This window comes from Sapajus apella, unplaced genomic scaffold (assembly GCF_009761245.1).
Source record: "Sapajus apella isolate SASKATOON/1434 unplaced genomic scaffold, GSC_monkey_1.0 scaffold14, whole genome shotgun sequence".
NCBI lineage: Eukaryota > Metazoa > Chordata > Mammalia > Primates > Cebidae > Sapajus > Sapajus apella.
This window is the reverse complement of record NW_022436954.1, coordinates 6,832,516-6,847,647: the sequence shown is the minus strand read 5'-3', so window position 1 is coordinate 6,847,647 and position 15,132 is coordinate 6,832,516. Positions and strand designations below refer to the sequence as shown.

Below are 15,132 nucleotides of genomic sequence, written 5' to 3'. Positions count from 1 at the left end.
AGTGCGAGACCAGCCTGGCCAACATGGTGAAACCCCGTGTCTACTAAAAATACAAAAATTAGCCAGGTATGGTGATGCATGCCTATAATCCCAGCCACTCGGGAGGCTGAGGCAGGAGAATCACTTGAACCTGGGAGGCGGATGTTGCAGTGAGCCAAGATTGCGCCATTGCACTCCAGCCTGGGTGACAGAGTGAGACCCTCTCAAAAAAAAAAAAAAAAAAAAAAAAAAAAAAAAAAAAAAGAGGATAAAAATCTCTATCCTCTGCCATGCCATGCAGTAGGGAAGTAGCTGAGAGTTAAGGGTCAAATCCCAGTCCTGTCCTCAATGCTTCCTGTGACTGCGCCTCTCTGAGCCTCAGTTTTCTCATCAGTAGCATGGGGATAATGACCCTGCTTATTACTTGTTGTGTGCAGACCCCAAGGGTTCTCCACACATTGCCCAGTGCCTGCAGCCTCACAGGTTAAGGAGCTGGGAAGACATCATCAGGGGGAGTTTTCTTTTCTTTTTTTTTGAGAAGGAGTCTCATCTTGCCCTGTCACCCAGGCTGGAATGCAATGGCGCAATCTCGGCTTGCCACAACCTCTGCCTCCGGGTTCAAGCGATTCTCCTGCCTCAGCTTCCTGAATAGCTGGGACTACAGGTGCATGCCACCATGCCCAGCTAATTTTTGTATTTTTTAGTAGAGATGGGGTTTCGCTATGTTGGCCGGGCTGGTCTTCAACTCCTGACCTCATGATCTGCCCACCTCAGCCTCCCAACGTGCTGAGATTACAGGCATGAGCCACCACTCCCGGCCTATCAGGGAGTTTTTAGTGAGCCCTAAGGAAGTCAAATCTGGGCTTCTGAGACAAAGAAAGAGTTGGAGGGTCCTGGTGTTCCTGGCCTAGACCAGGCTTGGGCTACAGCATGAAGGTGCTGTGATCAGGGGAAGTGGAGGCTACTGGCCCCAATGGGACATACTCTACTGGGCGTGCTTGGGGTTTGGTGACACAGGCATTGAGGAGTGACAGCAGACAGTGAAATGTATGCATGGATATAACTTCTGGAGAAGTTCCGGTAGCATCTACGTGAAGGCGGATTGTTGGTGTTAATAAGCGTGCATATTGGCTTGCCATGTGATTATATTGTATCATCAACTCTCACTCCTGGAGTTGGGAATCTTGTCTTTTTTAATTTTATTTTTCAAAGATGGGGTTTCACCATGATGACCAGGCTGGTCTTGAACTCCTGACCCCAGGTGATCCACCCACCTCAGCCTCCCAAAGTGCTAGGATTACAGGCATGAGCCACCGCGCCTAGCCAAGGGAATCTTGTCTTTTTACCTAACATGGGTAAGGAGCCCTGGTCAGTGTGGGGAACACAGATAATACTCAACACGTGTTTTGGGAAGAAGTAAAGAAGTGAAGGCCGGGTGCAGTAGCTCACACCTGTAATCCCAGTACTTTGGGAGGCTGAGGTGGGTGGATCACCTGAGGTCAGGAGTTTGAGACCAGCCAGGCCAACATGGTAAAATCCCATCTCTACTAAAAATACAAAAATTAGCAGGATGTGGTGGCAGGCGCCTGTAATCCCAGCTACTCGGGAGCCTGAGGCAGGAGAATCCCTTGAACCCAGGAGGCAGAGGTTGCAGTGAGCCAAGATCTCTCCACTGCATTCCAGCTTGGGCGACAGAGTGAGATTCCATCTCAAGGGGGAAAAAAAAGTGAAGGCAGGGAAGGACAGAGGAAGCCACCCTTTCCCTAGCTTCCTGGACACTGGTTTCCATTGTTTGAGCATAAACGTGACAATAGCAGGTCTGAATTAGACCTGGATTTGCTTGGGAGTGACATAAATCCCTAAATACCAGTGACTTGAAACAAAGGCTTAGGGCCAGTTGCGGTGGCTCACGCCTGTAATCCTAGCACTTTGGGAGGCAGAGGCCAGCGGATCACTTGAGGTCAGGAACAATGCTCAGATAACCAAAAATTATCTGAACATAGCGATTCATGCTTGTAGTCCCAGTTACTAGGGAGGCTGAGGCAGGAAGATCACTTGAACCCAGGAGGTGGAGGCTGGTAGGGAGCCATGATAATGCCACTGTATTCCAGCCTGGGTGACAAAGCCTGTCTCAAAAAAGAAAATCCACCTTTACGTTAGTGGTGATGGTTGCACAACTTGGTGAATATATTAAAAACCGCTGACTTGTTTACTTTAATTAAAAAAAAAAATAGAGACAAGGTCTCATTATATTGCCCAGGCTGGTCTCAAACTGGACTCAAGTAACCCTTCCGCCTCGGCCTCACATAGTGCTGGGATTACAGGTATGAGCCCCCACGCCCAGCCTTTGTACACTTTTATGGGCTGAATTTTATGATAGGTGAATTGTATGTCAATTTGGCAAATCTGTCTTTGATGAAGCCGAACCGTGTGGCCCAGTTCCCACAGGGAATAATTCAGGGAAGGGACAGGGAACTAGGAGAGAGGGCTGTTGTCCTCAGCTGCGGATCTGACTGAAGGTCGGAGTGATTTGGGCAGGGGCCTCCCAGCGGGGAACACGGTCCGGTTGATGCTGAAGAGGGAGGAGCCTGGAGGACCCACGACTGGGAATCAGGGTGACTTTGGCGTTGCAGGGAATGGGGACAGAGGCTTGGAGGGAAGTCACTGGGGAGATGAGGGGACCACACAGGGATCTGGGCCAGCTTCATATGAACCAAATCCCTCCCAAGGCTGATGGGAAGGGCAGGGTAGTGAGCGGCCCCTGGGAGACATGGAGCCCTTGAAGTCCCTCTGCTCAGAGGTGACCCTCGAGTAGCCCACACTGCTTGCTGTCCGTCCAATGTCCTTTCTCTGTCTCCCTGACTAACAAAACTCATAATTTTTATTTAGACACATGGCAGCCTGGAAATGAAGTTGATACTTCTCAGCTCCCCTTGCGGCTAGTGTGACCATGTGACTCGGTCCTGTCCATGAGATGTAAGTGGAAGGGATACATGGCAGCTTCCAGAAAAGCCTTCTTGACAGACAGCTGGCATGTGCCTTTTTTTTTTTTTTTGAGATGGAGTTTCACTCGTTGCCCAGGCTGGAGTGCAATGGCACAGTTTCTGCTCACTGCAACCTCCACCTCCTGTGTTCAAGTGATTCTTCTGCCTCCGCTTCCCGAATAGCTGGAATTACAGGCGCCCACCACCACGCCCAGCTGATTTTTGTATTTTTAGTAGAGACAGCGTTTCACCATGTTGGCCAGGCTGGTCTTGAACTCTTGACCTCAGATGATCCGCCCACCTCAGCCTCCCAAAGTGCTGGAATTATAGGCGAGAGCCACTGTGTCTAGCAGGCGTGGGCCTTTATGTCCTGTTCCTCATTTCCTCCTTGCTGGCTGGAATGCTGAATGTGACAGCTGGAACTCAAGCAGCCACAGTGGTAAGTAAAGTCGTGTTTAAAATGGCAGAGCAGCCGGGCGCGGTGGCTCACGCCTGTAATCCCAGCACTTTGGGAGGCCGAGGCGGGTGGATCACGAGGTCAAGAGATCGAGACCATCCTGGTCAACATGGTGAAACCCCGTCTCTACTAAAAATACAAAAAATTAGCTGGGCATGGTGGCGCGCGCCTGTAATCCCAGCTACTCAGGAGGCTGAGGCAGGAGAATTGCCTGAACCCAGGGGGTGGAGGTTGTGGTGAACCAAGATCGCACCATTGCACTCCAGCCTGGGTAACAAGAGCGAAACTCCGTCTCAAAAAAAATAAATAAATAAAATAAAATAAAATAAAATAAAAATAAAAATAAAATAAAATGGCAGAGCAGCAAGATGGAAGGAATAATCACGCGGCGGCCTACTGGCTCAGCGTCTCTTGTGCATATCTGTGAGCTCAGCCTTTGTTTTGTTTTTGTTTTTGTTTTTTTGAGAGACAGCGTCTCTCAGTGTTGCCCAGGCTGGTCTCAAACTCTTCGGCTCAAGTGATCCTCCTGTCTTGGCCTTCCAAAGTGCTGGGATTACAGGCATGAGACACTATGCCTGGCCCTAAGACAGATCTTTAACCTCAGTGACTTCTCACCAAAAGAAGCTGATTCTTGGCCGGGCGCAGTGGCTCACGCCTATAATCCCAGCACTTTGGGAGGCCGAGGCGGGTGGATCACGAGGTCAAGAGATCGAGACCATCCTGGTCAACACGGTGAAACCCCGTCTCTACTAAAAATACAAAAATTAGCTGGGCATGGTGGCGCACGCCTGTAGTCCCAGCTACTCGGGAGGCTGAGACAGGAGAATTGCTTGAACCCAGGAGGTGGAGGTTGCGGTGAGCCGAAATCTTGCCATTGCACCCCAGCCTGGATAACAAGAGTGAAACTCCGTCTCAAAAAAAAAAAAAAAAAAAAAAAGATTCTCTCCTCTGAGCATCGTAATCCTCCTGTCATTATGAGTGCCCCGACCAGGTGTTCAGGGGTCCACTTGCCCGCCTGTGTCCTCACTGGTACATAGGGATCTCCCTTCAGTGGCTGTTTGCTGAGAGTCATCTCTGCAGCAGACACTGTGCCAGCCTCTGGGGACTGAGCGGTGAATATGCTGTGCATGGCCCTGCAGGCACCAGGAAGGGTGTTCCAGGAGTGGGAACAGCCACTGCTAAGATCTACAGGCCAGGAAGATGAAGGAGTTCTGGGCTGAGCAGTGGTGACGGAGGGCAGAGGTGGGGTATTGCCCAGCAGCTGGGCTCGCTCAGGTTCTCTGGGTGGAGAGCGGCTGTTTCCAGCATTTGGCTAGGGGCAGCTTCCAGCTTTGGAGACATTTCTATTTTTGTTTCTTCTTGGGCTCCTTCGTCGGGGCTTATTCCAAAACACCAGGTCGGAGGGATCTGGAGGTTTTATTGGTCTCAGGAAATTCTGAGACCAAGCTGACTTGTACACTTTTAGAGACTGAATTTTATGACATGCGAATTGTACGCCAGTTTGGCAAATCTATCTTTAATGAAGCCGACCAGTGTGGCCCAGTTCCCACATGGAGAATTCAGGGCAGGGACGGGGAGCCAGGTGCAAGGGCCGTTGCCTCGGAGCCACCTGTGACCTGGTCTGTGTTCTCCGCTGTGGTTGCCAACTGGAGTTGAGTTTTACCTTTTGGATTTATTTTTGCCAGTTTAATGGCACTTCGGAGCTGTCTTTAATGTGTATGTCTTCAATTACGAGGGCAACTGGCAGCCATGGGGCTTGGCCCTGGGTTTCTACCTTGTTCGCTAATTGGGTGCTGGGCTCCAGCCTTGCCGTCCCACCCGACAGCAACAAGAAGTGGAGTGCAGCCGGGCGCGGTGGCTCATGCCTGTAATCCCAGCACTTTGGGAGGCCAAGGCGGATGGATCACCTGAGGTTGGGAGTTTGAGACCAGCCTGACCAACATGGAGAAACCCCGTCTCTACTAAAAATACAAAAAAATTAGCTGGGTGTCATTATGCATGCCTGTAATTCCAGCTACTTGGGAGCCTGAGGCAGGAGAATTGCTTGAATCCAAGAAGCAGAGGTTGCAGTGAGCCGAGATCATGCCACTGCACTCCAGCCTGGGTGACAGAGCAACACTCTGTCTCAAAAAAAAAAAAAAAGGAGTAGAATTGGGGGGTGAAGGGGGTTGTGGGTAGAGGGAGGCTGGGAGATTGTGAGCTCTCAGAGCCAGAGGAGGATGAGATTTCAGCCTCAGCTGCCCTACTTGCCCCATTCTCTTCTGAGCCTGACTTTCCTGTCCTCTGAAATGGGAGTTCATTTATTCAAAAACACACACACACACACAATCTGCCTTTAGTATCTTGGCTCCACCACTTCCTGGCTGTGTGGTCTTAAGCAAGTGACTTAACTGCTCTGGGCATCAATTTTTTCATTGTAAAATGGGGATAACCAATAGCTCCTGTATTTTACAGCTGAGGAGGGGATTAAGTGATTGAGATGTGTAAAGTGCTTAGACTAGAGCCCAGCACAGATCAGTGGGCAGCGGACAGCAGTGCTCTCATGGACCCAGCGGGCTCAGCACAATTGCAGTGCTGTCTGCGCTGCAATTGTGAGTGGGCCCATGATGGCTTCCACTGAGAGGGGAGGGCAAAGCAAACACGCGAAGGCGGCCATAGAGTGGAACCCTGCCGTGGGAGGAGGATGGGGGCTGCTTTACAAGAGAAAGGACTTTTCTTTTTTTTGAGACAGGATCTCAGTTTGTCATCCAGGCTGGAGTGCAGTGGCATGATCAGAGCTCATTGCAGTCTTGCGCTCCTGGGCTCAAGTGATCCTCCTGCCTCAACTTCCCTTGTTGCTGGGATGACAGGTGTGTTCCATCATGCAAGGCTAATTTTTGGATTTTTTTGTAGAGGTGAGGTGTCACCATGTTGTCCAAGTTGGTCTTGAACTTCTGGGCTCAAGCGATCCTCTTGCCTCCACCTCACAAAGTACTCGGGAGGCTGAGGCAGGAGAATCGCTTGAACCCGGGAGGCGGAGGTTGCAGTGAGCCAAGATCGTGCCGTTGCACTCCAGCCTGGGCAACAAGAGCGAAACTGTGTCTCCAAAAACAAAAACAAACAAACAAAAAACAAAGTGTTGGGAGTGCAGGTGTGAGCGACTGTGCTGGGTGACGAGAAAGGAGTGGTTGAGAGACCAGGATGGGAGAAGGGACCGGTGTTGGACAGGGTGTGTGTGTATGTGTGAATGTGTGTGTCTGAATGTGTGCATGTGTGATTGTGTGAATATGAGTGTGAGCATGTATGTGTGACCATAAAAGTGTGTGTGTCTGTGTGCGTGTGAGCATATGGGTGTGTGTCTGAGTGTGTGTGACTGTGTATGACTGTGAGTGTGTGTGACCATGCGAGAATCTGTGAATGTGAGTGGGTGAGCATGTATGAACATGTGTGTGTGCATGTGTGAATGTGAGCATGTATGAGTGTGAGCATGGTGTGTAAGCATGTTTGTGTATGTGTGAGCATGTGTGAATGTGAGTGTGAATGTGTGAGCGTGTGTGAATGTATGAGTGTGCAAGCATGTGTAAATGCGTGTGTGTAGGCATGTATGAATGTGTGAGCGTGTGTGAATGTGAGTGTGAGCATGTGTGAATGTGTATGAGTGAGCATGTGTAAATGTGTGAGCATGTGTGAATGTGTGAGCATGTGAATGTGAGCATGTATGAATGCATGTGAGCATGTGTATGTGTGAGTATATGTGTGTGAGCATGTTTGAGTGTGAGAGCATGTGTGACTGGACACTTGAATGTGAGCATGTGTGAATGTGTGAGCATGTGTGAATGTGAGTGTGTAAGCATGTGTGAATATGTGTGTGAATGTGTGTGTGAATGTGTGTGTGAATGTGTGTGAAGTGTGGATGTATGTCAGTGTGTGTAAATGTGTGTGAATGTGTGAATGTATGTCAGTGTGTGTGAATGTATGTGTGAATGTGGGTGAGCGTGTGTGAGCATGTGTGAATGTGAGTGTGTAGGGAGTTGAGGAGGGTGTGACTCAGATGTTGAGTCCCAGGCTGAGGCATGGGCGATACAGAGGTGCAGAGTAGGGAGCGTGATTGAGCAACCATTGTGGCCAGAGCAGAGGGAGGAGGAAGGATGAGGTCAGGGTGATGAGGGGCCCCTCTCCAGGGCCTTGAAGGTCATGGTGAGTGGGTGAGTCACCAAAACACAGGGAAAAACCACTGGAGAGCTTTAAGCTGGGCAGGACCATGAGCCAGGCAGTTTCTGAGTGACTTCTTGAGTGTGGGGTGGAGGGGTGAAAGCTGCCTGGAGGAGGACTGCGGCTTGTGGTCCAGCATGGCTTGGAAGTAGAGGGAGAGGCACAGCACGTGCCCCTGGAGCATGGGAGTGTCTGGGGAGAACAGGAAGGGAGAGCCGGCTAGTGTCAGGTAGTAGGGGCTGGGCTGGGCTTCAGTCTTCATTTGGGGGACCCCAGGCCCTGCAGGCTGCACTCTGAGTCACAGGCATCTGGATGGGCACTGGGTAGGTGGCCCCGGACCCCACCCTTCCTGGCTGTAGCTTCTCACTGCCTCCTGCCACCTTGGGACCACTGCCCTGGGCATGACTGCTCTAGTCCAACCCCAGCTCCACTGTTTTCGCCCTCGAGTGGTGGGTGGGGAGGCGCCCTCTTCTCAGACACTTGGTGCACACCCAGCACCAGAGTGTCAGCTGCCCACAGGCTTTGGAGGCTGTTTTTCGTTTTTTGAGCCTGGGGCCCTGAATCATCTGGTTAGAGAGCTGGGCCCCAGTCAGGCCACAAGGGTGCCAGGCCACGAGGGGTGCAATCTCGGCTCACTGCAATCTCCGCCTCCCAGTTTCAAGCAATTCTCATGCCTCAGCCTCTCACCTGGCGCCTGCCACCATGCCTGGCTAATTTTTGTAATTTTTAGTAGAGACGGGGTTTCTCCATATTGGCCAGGCTGCTTGAACACCTGACCCTCAGTGTTGGGATTACAGGCGTGAGCCACTGCGTCTGGCTTCTTATGTACTCTTGACATTGTTTTTTTCTTGAGACAGGATCTTGCTCTGTTGCCCAAGCTTGAGTGCAGTAGTGTGATCACAAGTCACTGCAGCCTTGACCTTCCTGGCTCAAGTGATGCTCCCGCCACAGCTTCCTGAGTAGCTGGGACCACAGGGACCCACCACCACGCCCAGTTAATTTTTTAGTTTTTTTCATACAGATGGGGTCTTGCTATATTGCCCAGGCTGTTCTCTAACTCCTGGGCTGGGGTGATCTTCCTGCCTTGGCCTCTCACGTTGCTTGGATGACAGGCATGAGCCACCACACCCAGCCTCATTCTTGACATTTTTGATCATGTGCAAGTGTCTTAAAAATTTTTTTTTTTTGAGACAGAGTCTTGCTCTGTCGTCTAGGCTGGAGTGCAATGACACGATTTCTGCTCACCACAACCTCCACCACCTGGGTTCAAGCAATTCTCCTGCCTTAGCCTCCCAAGTAGCTGGGATTACAGGCGCCCGCCACCATGCCTGGCTAATTTTTTGTATTTTTAGTAGAGACGGGGTTTCACCATGTTCGCGAGGCTAGTCTTGAATTCCTGACTTCAAGTGATCCACCTGCCTTGGCCTTCCAAAGTCTGGCCTGGCCTGAAAAAAATTTTAAAGGAAAAATCCAGGGACCACTTCTGCCCTTTTAAGAACACCCCTCAACACCTAATTGAGCCCCAGAATCCCCAGGTCTCACCATCAGCTGATGAGGGGAGCCCCTCTCTGGCCTCCCACTCCTCCCGGCAGACTCCCTCTGCCTGGCTCAGCTGAAGCGAGTCAGATAGCCAGATGGAGGTGCAGCCAGGCTTGTCTGGAGTGAGGGATGTGAGAGTGATAGAGACACGGCCCTACCCCTGAGGCCTGAGGAAGGGTGTGACTCAGAGATCTTGAGCAAGACGGAGGCCCTCAGCCACCAGGTGAGCCTCTGTCATGGCACTTGGCTAACCCTGCAGAAGCTGCTTCACCTGCCCAGGACAAGTGCCCCTGAGGGATGCCTGCACAGTGCGGATATGCAAATAGGAATACGCCTTGCTGAGTGGACTGATGCTTGATATTATTATTATTTTGCCATTATAAAATAATTTATTGCCGGACGCAGTGGCTCAAGCCTGTAATCCCAGCACTTTGGGAGGCCGAGGCGGGTGGATCACGAGGTCAAGAGATCAAGACCATCCTGGTCAACATGGTGAAACCCCATCTCTACTAAAAATACAAAACATTAGCTGGGCTTGGTGGCGCATGCCTGTAATCCCAGCTACTCAGGAGGCTGAGGCAGGAGAATTGCCTGAACCCAGGAGGCGGAGGTTGCGGTGAGCCGAGATCGCGCCATTGCACTCCAGCCTGGGTAACAAGAGTGAAACTCCGTCTCAAAAAAAAAAAATAATAATAATTTATTAAAATTCGAGAAGGGATGGGTTGGGTGTGGTGGCTCACGCCTGTAATCCCAGCACAGTGGGAGCCTGAGGCAGGTGGATCACTTGAGGTCATGAGTTTGGGACCAGCCTGGTATACATGGTGAAACCCCGTCTCTATTAAAAATACAAAAATTAACCAGGCGTGGTGTTGGTGAGTGCCTGTAGTCCCTCGGGAGGCTGAGGCATGCGAATTGCTTGAACCCAGAGCAGAGATTGCGGTGAGCTGAGATCGCACCACTGCACTCCAGCCTAGGCAACAGAGTGAGTAAGACGCCGACTCCAAATAAAAAAAAAAAAAAAAAAAAAGCTGGGCATGGTGGCTCATGCCTGTAATCCCAGCACTTCGGGAGGCCAAGGTGGGCAGATCATGAGGTCGAGAGATTGAGACCATCCTGGCCAACATGGTGAAACCCCATCTCTACTAAAAACAAAAATTAGCTGAGTGTGGTGGCGAGCACCTGTAGTCCCAGCTACTCGGGAGGCTGAGGTAGGAGAATCACTTGAACCCAGGAGGCAGAGGTTTCAGTGAGCTGAGATTGCGCAGCCTGGCGACAGAGCAAGATTCCATCTCAAAAAAAAAAAAAAAAAATTCGGAAAGGGTTAATTCAGCATACTTTTTTTTTGGGGGGGGCAGGGGATACGGAGTCTCACTCTGTCACCCAGTCTGGAGTGCAGTGGCACGATCTCAGGTCACTGTAACCTCTGCTTCCTGGGTTCACGTGATTCTCCTGCCTCAGCCTCCTGTGTAGCTGGGACTACAGGCATGCGCCATGACACGGCTAAATTTTGTATTTTTAGTAGCGATGGGGTTTCACTATGTTGGCCAGGCTGGTCTCGAACTCATGACCTCAGGTGATCCGCTTGCCTCGGCCTCTCAAAGTTCTGGGATTTACAGGCGTGAGCCACCTACCTGGGGTTTTGTTTGTTTGTTTGTTTGTTTTGAGACTAAGTTTTGCTTTCATTGCCCAGGCTGGCGTGCAATGGCGCAATCTCAGCTCACTGCAATCTCCGCCTCCTGAGTTCAAGCAATTCTTCTGCCTCGGCCTCCGGAGTAGCTAGGATTACAGGCCCATGCCGCCACATCTGGCTAATTTTTGTGTTTTTAGTAGAGTGGGGGTTGGCCAGGCTGGTCTCGAACTGCTAACCTCGTGATCTCCCCCCCTCAGGCTCCCGAAGTACTGGGATTACAGGCGTGAGCCACTGTGCCCGGCCTGGTATAGAATTAAAAAAAAAACTTTTTAGATTCAGGGCTATGCGTGCAGCTTTGTTATATAGGTAAACTCATGCCATGGGGGTTTGTTGAACGGATTATTTTGTCACCTAGGTATTAAGCCCAGTACCCAATAGTTATTTTTCCTGCTCCTCCCCCTGTGCCCCTCTCCAAGCTTAAGTAGGCCCCAGTGTCTGTTGCTCCCCTCTTTGTGTCCGTGTGTTCTCATTTAACTCCCACTTATGAGGGACAACATGTGGTGTTTGCTTTCCTGTTCCTGCTTTCGTTTGCTAAGAATAATGGCCTCCAGCTCCATCCATGTCCCACAAAGGACGTGATCTCTTTCTGTTCCATGGCTGCATAGTATTCCGTGGTGTATATGTACTATATTTTCTTTCTTTTTGTTTTTTTTTGAGACAGAGTCTTGCTCTGTTGCCCAGTCTGGAGTGCAGTGGCATAATCTCAGCTCACTGCAACCTCTGCCTCCTGGGTTCAAGCGATTCTTTTGCCTCAGCTTCCTGAGTAGCTGGGATTAAAGGTGCCTGCCACGACACCTGGCTAGGTTTTTTTTTTGATATGAAGTGTCACTCTGTCTCCCAGGCTGGAGTGCAGTGGTGCGATCTCGGCTCACTGCAACCTCTGTCTCCCAGGTTCAAGCGATTCTCCTGCCTCAGCCTCCTGAGTAGCTGAGATTACAGGCGTGTGCCACCACACCCAGCTAGTTTTTGTATTTTTAGTAGAGATGGGGTCTCACCATGTTGGTCGAACTCTTGACCTCATGATCTACCCGCCTCGGCCTCCCAAAGTGCTGGGGTTACAGGCTTCAGCCATCTTGCCCAGCCTGTACCGAATTTTCTTTATCCTGTCTACCTTTGATGAGCATTTCGGTTGATTTTATTATTATTTTTAAGAGGTGGGGACTTGCCCTGTCACCCGGGTTGGAGTGCAGTGGTGTGATCGTAGCTCACCTTAGCCTCCAACTCTTGGGCTGCAGCAATCCTCCCACCTCAGCCTCTAGAGTCGCTGAGATTACAAAAGTGAGCCACCACGCCTGGCTTGGATCCTTGATATTATTAATACTAAAGATAATAATCAGGCCAGGCTTGATGGCTCACACTTGTAATCCCAGGACATTGGGAGGCTGAGGTAGGCAGATCACCTGAGGTCGGGAGTTTGAGACCAGCCTGGCCAACATGGTGAAACCCTGTCTCTTCAAAAAAAAACACACACACACACACACACACACACACACACACACACACACACAACAACAACAACAACAAAAAACCCCACAAAAATTAGCCAGACATGGTGGTGTACACCTGTAATCCCAGCTACGTGGGGGCTGAGGCAGGAGAACTGCCTCAACCCAGGAGGTTGAGGTTGAAGTAAGCTGAGATCACTCCAGCCTGGGCGATAGGGGGAGCCTCCGTCTCAAAAAAAAAAAAAAAAAAAAAAGATAATAATCACCCCCACCCAGGGACATTTCATGAAGGCTTGTGGGGTTAAGTTACTTAATCTGTCTGTTTCCTCCTCTATAAAGTGAAGATAATCCATGGTCCTTATTTCTCAGACTAGTCGAGAGCAAACAAGTTAGTAAGTGTAAAGCACTTACAACCGCGCCTCGCTGAAGGAGAGCCCGTGTTTGCTACGATGTTATCATCATTATACCAGATTTCATCAAATCCAAGATGCTGGCCAGGCATGGTGGTGCACGCCTGTAATCCCAGCACTTTGGGAGGCCAAGGCAAGCAGATTGCTTGACCAGGAGTTTAAGACCAGCCTGGGCAACATGGTGAAACACTATCTTTACAAAAAATACAAAAATTAGTCCAGCATGATGGTGCATGTCTGTGGTCCCAGCTACTGGGGAGGCTGAGGTGGGAGGACCCCTTGAGCCAGGGAGACCCAGGCTGCAGTGAGCTGTGATTGCATCACTGCACTCCAGCCTTGGTGACAGAGAGAGATCCTGTTTAAAACAAAAATACTAAGATGTCATTGATTATAAAAATGTCACTAAGAAAAAAGAATGCTGCCAGTTAACGATGTCCCAAGGTTCTTTCATCACTAGAATTTTTCTTTTATATTTCCCGAAAGAGCTCTGTTTGACTTAAATGTAGATTCGCATCATATATAATTCTCATGCACACATAAAAAGGATAATAGAAGCAAAATAAATTGGTTACCATGTTCAGAAAACTCCTTCATATTTAGAGTTCGACTCGTGTGAATCATTTGGTCTGAGAGTCCTGATGTCTGCGTCTCCCTGCCACCTCCTCCTCTGAGCCCTTGAGAGTTCTAGGGAAAGCGGCACTGCTCAAAACATTCTATAAAACAGTCGTATACCAGCAGGAGCTCTGAAGCCAGCTTTGCAATTGTGCAAAGGAAGTGGAGCTGACTTTTCACTCCGCTTTGGGAGTATCACTGACAAGCCTGGTTGCCTTCCCCTGGGGTTTCCCACCATTTGGGTCCCAGGGCTAAAAAGGGATCTGATTTTGCCTCTAGGGTTTTCTTCCAAGCTGCTGACACTCTTCTGAAGGATTTGATGCTGGCGCTTTTGAAGTGAAGGTCATGGCAATGATGTTGGGACTGCAGCTAGCCAGACAGCAACTCTACCATGTCAGCTCACTTCAGAGATGTAGAGGATTTGACCTTACCTGGAGCTGAGACAAAAATAAAAAAATAAAGAAAAACAAAAAAGAAAAAAGAGGAAAAAGAAACAGATGTAAAATGTGGGCTGCCTGCGGCGGCTCACGCCCTGTCATCCCAGCACTTTAGGAGGCCAAGGCGGGAGGGTCACTTGAGCCCGGGAGTTCGAGACCAGCCCGGGCAACATAATGATACTCTGTCTCTACAAAAAACAAGCAAAAAAATTAGCCAGGGGTAGTGGCACACACCTGTGGTCCCAGTTACTCAGGAGGCTGACGTAGGAGGATTGCTTAAGCCCGGGAGGCTGAAGTTGCAGTGATCTTGCCACTGAATTCCAGCCTAGGTCACAGATTTTTTTTTCTCTTAAAAAAAAAAAAAAGTGAAATGTGAACATTAAGCATCTTGGAACAGATAAAACATGCATAATTTCCCATCTTTTTTTTTTTTTTTTTTGAGATGGAGTCTTGCTCTGTTGCCCAGGCTGGAGTGCAGTGGCGTGATCTTGGCTCACTGTAACCTCTGCCTCCCAGATTCAAGCGATTCTCCTGCCTCCCAAGTAGCTGGGATTACAGGTGCCCATCACTGTGTCCAGCTAATTTTCATATTTTTTAGTAGAGACTGGGTTTCACCATCTTGGCCAGGCTGGTCTCAAACTCCTGACCTTATGATTCACCCACTTTGGCCTCCCAAAGTGCTGGGATTACATGTGTGAGCCACCTTGCCCAGCCAATTTCCAGTCTTTATACTGACCATGCTTCCAGCTGCCTCAGAGCAGTGGAACATTTCCTGCTGCCTGGAATACCCTCCCTTCCTCTCCACTTTGCCCTGTTAACCCAGCCATCCCTGATCTCATGCCTCCTCCAGGATGCCTTCCCTGATCATCCTGCAAAGGTCAAATCCCCTCCCCTTCATGGCACCTAGTACCGCTACAATCGTCTCGAGTGTGCAGAGAATGGGGTGGGGTGAGGTCACCGGAGCAATGCTCCCTTCTGTCTGGGGTTCAGGGGAGGCTTCTTGGAGGAGAATCTGAACCAGGCTTCCCAGGCTGGGGATGTGGTTTGGATTAGTTTGAGAAACATCGAGGGGAAAGGGAAGGATGCTGCAGTGAGTGAAGCCTGGCATTTGGGAAGATGGGTGTGTGGGTGCCCAGACTCACCACGCAAGGCCCAGGGCCTTTTGAGGCCCTTGAAGGTCCTAGGCCGGAGTCATCCTTTCCCATTTCAGTTTGAGAAAACAAGGCCCAGAGAGGTGAAGGACTGTCCCGCCATTGCCCGTGGAGCCAGGACAGCTGTGGCCCTTCCCTCTGCCAACCTCTGGGCCTCCAGCGGAGATGCTGGGAGGATGCAGGGAGGTGAGGTGGGGGCTGAGTTACAGGCCCGCCCGCACCCGGAAGGAGGAAGCT

The 15,132-nt window shown here is 50.3% G+C and overlaps 1 long non-coding RNA gene across 1 annotated transcript; it reads right to left on the bottom strand.

Annotated features, from left to right (window-relative positions):
• Positions 1-13,263: 13,263 nt before the first annotated feature.
• Positions 13,264-15,105, bottom strand: LOC116554815. Its single transcript, XR_004270304.1, has 2 exons — positions 14,887-15,105; positions 13,264-13,744 (listed from the first exon to the last, which is right to left on the bottom strand). It is a non-coding gene; the product is annotated as an uncharacterized LOC116554815 (long non-coding RNA).
• Between the last annotated feature and the right edge of the window lie 27 nt (positions 15,106-15,132).